Genomic DNA, 7,188 nt, shown 5'->3' with positions numbered 1-7,188 from the left:
GTAAAAAGTAGCTCATTTAAAATGTACTCAGAGTAAAAGTTACATAGTTACTTTTTTGTCAGCAGGGGGGACAGCCTCTTATGAGTACTGCAAAAAAGACAATGGGATGAATCTCAAAGTAGTTGTTTTTTAATTAAAAGAAAAACTTGACAAATTAAAGTGCAGTGGCAGTTAAACTGCAAGTCTATACATCAAAAATGGATAATGGTCACCAAACCAACCAAACTGTCAGGTATTGCAGTGTTTTCAATACAAAGCCATATCCTTCTCATCCACTTTATATCTTAAATATATATAAATGGGATCGGATGATGTCCGATTAAAGTAATAAACAATAAATGTAAATCTGTTTTTTTAACTTTGCAGACTCATTTACCCGATCCAGTGAAAGCGATAAAAAAAAGGATCATGGCTTTAAAGAGATTATGAACAAAATGCAATACAGTTTGTTTTTGCTACATTAACAACTTCTACCTTTTCCAACTCTGATTTCCTGCAGGACCCACATGGACATTTTGTTCTTAGTGGGTTGGTGTTTGTGCTGTTAACATGTGCCTTCTTTAATAAAGTGCCAGTCCATGGATTTATTTTATGCCAGTTTTGTGTCATATTATTGGAAGGAACCTATGACCGCCGGCCAAAACTGACAGGGCGCCAAGGTTGTAATCTCAGTGAAGAAACTGAAGAGGTAGATACGCAGAGACAACATGAATATTAGAGGGCGTCACTTGAGGCTGGGTCTCAGTGGGTATATTACTTCAAAAAATAAAAATACAACACAAGAACATATCTTTAAAAATTGTGTGTTGGCATGTTACAGTGAAATAAATAAAAAAGCTTGCATATTCTCCAGCCTCAAAACAGAAGATGTATCCAAACAGCCTTTAATAAATCCCAAACTTCACTTAGATACATACCAGTAACGTAACAAGCGTTAAGAATTACAACGTCGTAAGCATCTACCGTGAAGCCACACACAAAAAAAAGTAGAAAAACTGATTTCATTACACTAGTGTGATGAAAAAACTATTGTTCTGACTTGCTGCTATATTAAGAAAGCTGAGCTGGATCAAAACACATTGTTTATACTCACCAATAATGCTGTTATAGAGAAAAGATGATGAGGATCCTTTTAACAGTTGAGGGCAACTCATTAATCAGTGCAAAAGATTTATTTCTTGCATTTCTGAAAAGTAGTGCAATTAAAGACTCACAGGTGCGAGTGGGGGTATCATAAGCCTATAATTTCTAATATTTTATCATATCTGTACTTCTACCTCAGAAATTTTACAGATAAATACACAAACATCATCTACAGGAGGAAAAAAAAATCTAATTTAACATCTCTCAGTTCACAGTCACACCCACAATAAATAAGATTTAGAATATGCTTTGTAACATCTCTCAAATTATTGTGATGTTTGATGTAGAATAAAGGGCCATGCCCCAACTGATGTTTACCCAGTATTTTAATCTCCTCTTCACCAGCAAACATTGTGAAAAACTATGGTGAAATATGCAATGAAAATACAGATATTGTGTAAGCAAAATAAAACCACAACCCAAATAAACCGTACACACAAGCAAACTACAGAAACATACAGTGTGCGCCTTTCTACAATTCACAAGCAATTGCAGTACATATTGTGCATTTTTTTCCTCCTTATCCACAAACTAACTTAACTGGCTTGAGGCTTCAGTCTCTGGCACCTTAGTTGAACATGTGTCCAAAGCATGGACGCCTCAAAGCACAATCCTCAATTTTATCAGTAGATGGCAACAAAGCAGCATGGGGATTAGATTAAATGCTCAGTTTTGAACCTTATAATCACATAACTTGAGAACAATTAAACACGTTTCACTAAGCGCATGACCTACATGCTTATTCAAACATTTTATAAATTCTCATAAACATTTTTCCGTTTTAATAATATTATTTGCAGGAAGTGAACTGAAGAGAAAAATGTTAACAGTATGAGCTGAGTATATGTGACATCACAGCAATGAAAACTGACAAGAAGCTGATGTTGTTGAGGATGGCAGAGGAGGTGGTTGTTGTTGTTGCAGTTGTAGTTGTTGTCGCTGCAGTTGTGGTTGTTGTCGCTGCAGTTGTAGTTGTTGTTGGAGCAGTTGTGGTTGTTGTTGGAGCAGTTGTGGTTGTTGTTGGAGCAGCTGTGGTGTTTGTTGCTGCAGTTGTGGTTGTTGTTGGAGCAGCTGTGGTGTTTGTTGCTGCAGTTGTGGTTGTTGTTGGAGCAGCAGTTGTGGTTGTTGTTGGAGCAGTTGTGGTCGTTGTTGGAGCAGCTGTGGTGTTTGTTGCTGCAGTTGTGGTTGTTGTTGGAGCAGCTGTGGTGTTTGTTGCTGCAGTTGTGGTCGTTGTTGGAGCAGCTGTGGTGTTTTTTGCTGCAGTTGTGGTCGTTGTTGGAGCAGCTGTGGTGTTTGTTGCTGCAGTTGTGGTCGTTGTTGGAGCAGCTGTGGTGTTTGTTGCTGCAGTTGTGGTCGTTGTTGGAGCAGCTGTGGTGTTTGTTGCTGCAGTTGTGGTTGTTGTTGGAGCAGCTGTGGTGTTTGTTGCTGCAGTTGTGGTTGTTGTTGAAGCAATTACAGGTACACTCTGTGCGTTGCAGTAGACTGTGTAGAAATTCACGTCAGTTTTATATTTTTGTTACACTTTTTATGAATATAAAAATCTTTGAGGTATAAAGCTTCTCTTACCAACAAAAAGAATAATGATGACACAAATCTTTGCGATCATGGTGATGCTGTTTCTCTGCTCTCTGAAAATTTAGTTCATCATATTTATTATCAGCTGAAGAAAAGACTAAATGCCTTGCATGCATACAGTCAGTTTAATTCAGCTTTCCTAATTTACCTTTGAACCAAGTATGATGTTGACATGAAAAAATATGCTGTTGAGTTCAAGTTTTACATTTTTCTGTTTTCATTCATGACTGCAACATTATATAACCTTATATTTGAAATTACCAATCTGTGATCTCATTATTCATAAAAATCTATTTTACCTTGAATTTGTCAGTGTGCTTCTCTTAAACTTTTTCACTTCTTGTAATTTGTTATGTGTTGCTAATTCTTTCATATTTACCAACAAGGTGCTTGTTTATACTGAGCTTGAAACAGAAGAATAGAACTAAGATAGGATGACGAAAAAAAATAACTATGAAAACAGAACACAACCATTTAAAAAACAACTTTTTTAATGCAAAACGCTCCCTACATTACACAACATAAAACAACCAGATCACAGTAAAAATAAAAATTAACCATAAAAAACACGTCATATATTTAAAATGTATAAATATACAACATGCCACATATATATTTAATATTAGGATTACTTACATAGTATCTCTCTACTTGTATGTCCTCCACTGCAGTGAAAGAAAATTATGTTCTCTGACTTCAACTCCTCTTTTTATAAGCATGCAACATGAACCTGAGGGCAAATTTGTGCAGGTGGTTTAATGTGTGTGCACTAACCTTTTAATTACTTGCATATCTCTCCTATTGTCCTCCTGAAGCAGTCATCACTTCAAATTTGTACTGAAAAAGGATCTGACAGACTAACCTCAAACAAATATTCTGTGATTAGTTTTGGTTTTTATAAAGCTCACAACTGACTGAGTAGGTTTAGACAAAGAAACAAAATTTCCAGGTTTCTACTTCTTGGTTGACAGTCAGTGTCCACATAAAAAACTTTAATTTCTTTATTTTTAAAATTTTCTTTTAAACAAATTCTGTGATTGTTAGAGTCAATGTTCAAACTTGATTTGTTCTGCGTCAGTAACTGAAATTAATGAAGTCTTTATAGTTTAAGTAGATGAATGAATTTTAAAGGCCTTCCTGAGAATAAGGTCTTCATCTTTTATTTCATTTGATTTTCTTGTCACGGCTCGAGGGTTGAGCCATGTGGAATTTAATGAGGACCCAAGATGCAGGCAGCTGAGATGCAGGGGAGTGTTTATTGAGAAGGTGGTGATCCAAACAGAAACGGCAGAGGAGAGGAGGAAACTAAACAAAACCTAAACTGGAAAAAACTAACACAACAAACCTGAAGCGCTAACTGGAGACCCGGGGAAATATAGAAACATGCAGGGAGAAACACAGGTTGATGCAGGGAATTAACGCAGATGACGGAGGGAGATAACGCAGACCAGAAAACACCATATAACATAGACAAACCAGCAACAGGCAGGAGAACACACAGGGCTTAAATACACACAAGCTTATCTGCAACCGGAAGGTCGCCGGTTCGATCCCCGGGCTCGAAGTGGGCAAGACACTTTACCCTACCGCCTACTGGTGTTGGGGCCGATGGCGCGATATGGCAGCCTCGCCCCCAGGGCAGCTGTTGGCACACACTGGCGTTGGCTCCAACAGTAACTTGCCTCCTCCTGTGTGAGAGTGAATGAATAGTGGCATTGTAAAGCTCTTTGGGTGCCTTGAAAGGCTATATGAAATCCAATCCATTAAAACCTGCAGGGACGCCGGCCCTCGTGGACTGAGATTGCCTGCCATCAGGGGTCGGCAACCTAACTGATGGCACGCACGACCATAGCTGGACTGGCCATCGGGCATACCGGGCATTTGCTCGGTGGCCTGATGATTTTTTTTTTTTTTTTTTTTTTAGTGGTGGATTGGCCAGACGCTGATCGGTGTGTAAAAATAACTCAGTTGTTTGGTGGTGGCTATGGCGGAGCTTCCACAGATTCAGTAAAATTAACAAGTGGTGGAGGCCAGCAGGTGGATGAGGGAAGGGGAGGCAGGAGGAGGAGAGACCCGAGGCGGCCACCGGTCCGAGTGTCAGGTGAGCTGAACTTCAGGTAAGAAGTTAATGACCTGCAGTCTATCTGGGTCAGATATAAACCAAGTTTAGGTGGAGTTTATTTTCGTTGTGCTGACTTTTTACAGTCAGTTACAATAACTCGCACTGCGTACTAGCTAGCATGACAGAGTTTATATACTGCTGGGCGGGTGCTGTGATGTTACTGATAGTGAACTTTATTTTATTCATAAGGTTAGTTAGTAGAGTTGCCAACCGTCCCGTACAAATGGAATCGTCCTGCATTCAGAGAAATTATTTCGCGTTTCGTGTTGAGCTGAGAAGGAACACAGTTTGTCCCGTACTTCAGTCAGGATGGAAAAAGACACAAAGCTGGAGTTATTGTGTCTTTGCTGCACAGCTGCATCTTCTTCTTCTCTCATTCTCTCCCCTCTCTCTCCTGTTTCTACTTCAATCATGAAACTGATCAATGATCAGCTGATCAGCTTTTCTCTCTTGTTTGTTTATCGCCCACTTTGCGCCAGAAAGAGGAAACCAGCGGATGTCGCGTTAAACAACAGCAGCACGTTTAAGCTTGGTCAGCTGTTGTTAGAATTTATTTAATATTAATTTCTAGTATCAGCTGATGTTTGCTGGAGCCACAGCTGGAGCCACAGCTGTAAAAGCTGCTGGTCATGATGTCTGTTTGGGTATGTGGTGAGAGGGAAACATGAAGATGAAACCAGGAGATGTCCTTACTGAATCATCAGAGCTGAACAGGTGATGGAGAAACAGGTTTACCTTTTAGGTGACATGGATGAGTTGAAGGGAAGTTATGAACTGTTTCTGAGAGACAAATAACACCAGGATCCTTTTCTATGTAGCTGACAGCTGGTAACTGTGCAGGGGCGGGTCTAGCAAAGTGTTGCCAGGGGGCCAGGTAGGGCATTAACAGGGAAAGGGGGGCACAAGGAAATACTTTTCTTTCTTATTCTCATTTAAAATGTCTGGCTGTTATTAAATAATTATCTGAAGCTTACAACCAAAGTTTTTATCTGATGTAAAATGAATAGAAATCATACATTTACCAACAAGACAGAGTACATCACTGTCACAACAGCGTTTGTTTTCATTCAAAGGCTTTATGGCTTTAATATCTGGGGGGCCGGTCTGTAGTCAAAATGCATCCATAGACTCGAGACACAATGCGTTTTTGGGACTTTCAGGTGTATGGACCAATGTTTTATTTTCTGATCAAACCAGAAATCTTTAATGAGCAGCTAGATTTGTCTCGCATTAACTGGCTGAGTTAATGCCAGTTAATGCGACATCGAAGCAGCTGGAATCCACAGCTGTGCGTGTTCATGGAGCTGCATTTTCACCTGCTGGACATCACTACCTGACAAGTTTAACTGTCTTCAGAACATTGCAGAGGCCTTATTGACAGTATTGGGCTCTACATATCTGTGTGAGCAGATTTTCTCTCACATGAGTGTCCTCAGGTAGCCGTCTGAATGCTGGACACTCGGAGACCTGTGTCTCTGAGTGGGGGACCAGTGATCACATTAACATGTGTGTCTCTGTATTAACAAACATGCCATGTTGGCCCAGTTTATTTTTCTTATCATTGTTGTGAGGAGACCATAAATAGCATTTGCATTTTCTGTTGTACAGTTCATTTGCTGTTATGGATAAAAAGTGTTTGTTTTTGTTTCAAAATAGCTGATAACTATTCGCTGATAGCTGCCAGTATTTGCAAACAAATATACTTCTATAAAGTGGTTCTATATGTTGTGTAACTGTTCATATAGAGCGTTATTAAATTTATTGCTAATGCAATCATATGGCACACTGACTTCTGAGGAAATTTTAAATGGCACTCGCCATCAGAAAGGTTGCCGACCCCTGCCTGCCATAGACAGACAGAGGGAACACAGAAGTGGGAGCAGGCAGGCATAGAACAAAAACCCTAACAAATGGCAAACCTTAACAAAAGATATAACCGAATAAACAAGCACATAGAATAATATAAAGAAACACAAAACACTGAGTCGTCAGACTCAGGACCATGACATTTCTCGTATCTTATCACTTAATTCCTGAAAACATTGCTCTGTTATTCTTACATAAACGTCCACTACATAATTATTTGTAAGAAAAAATGCTTTTTAATGACTCCTTTCATAAAAAAAGAGAGCAAGTTCCTATATATCCATTCTAATGTATATATAGGGCTTGTGTTGAATATGCTGTTGATCATTGTTAAATTAGGACTTTTTCTATTGATTCTTGCTCCAGAATGGTTGAGTCTTCTCTGACGAATGCACCACATCCATCAAACAGGAGTCAGCACATTACTGAATGTTTGGGATTTGCCCATCATACCTAAACATAGCCTGTGTGACCTTTTAATA

The 7,188-nt window shown here is 39.2% G+C and overlaps 1 long non-coding RNA gene across 1 annotated transcript; it reads right to left on the bottom strand.

Moving 5' to 3' along the window:
- Positions 1–2,494: 2,494 nt before the first annotated feature.
- Positions 2,495–3,382, bottom strand: LOC120435703. The gene is made up of 3 exons (XR_005609853.1): positions 3,355–3,382; positions 2,710–2,771; positions 2,495–2,625 (listed from the first exon to the last, which is right to left on the bottom strand). It is a non-coding gene; the product is annotated as an uncharacterized LOC120435703 (long non-coding RNA).
- Positions 3,383–7,188: the final 3,806 nt, after the last annotated feature.

The sequence above is a fragment of the Oreochromis aureus genome, linkage group 22 (genome assembly GCF_013358895.1).
Source record: "Oreochromis aureus strain Israel breed Guangdong linkage group 22, ZZ_aureus, whole genome shotgun sequence".
Lineage (NCBI taxonomy): Eukaryota > Metazoa > Chordata > Actinopteri > Cichliformes > Cichlidae > Oreochromis > Oreochromis aureus.
Note: the sequence above shows the minus strand (reverse complement) of the source record. Positions and strands in the feature narration are given on the sequence as shown.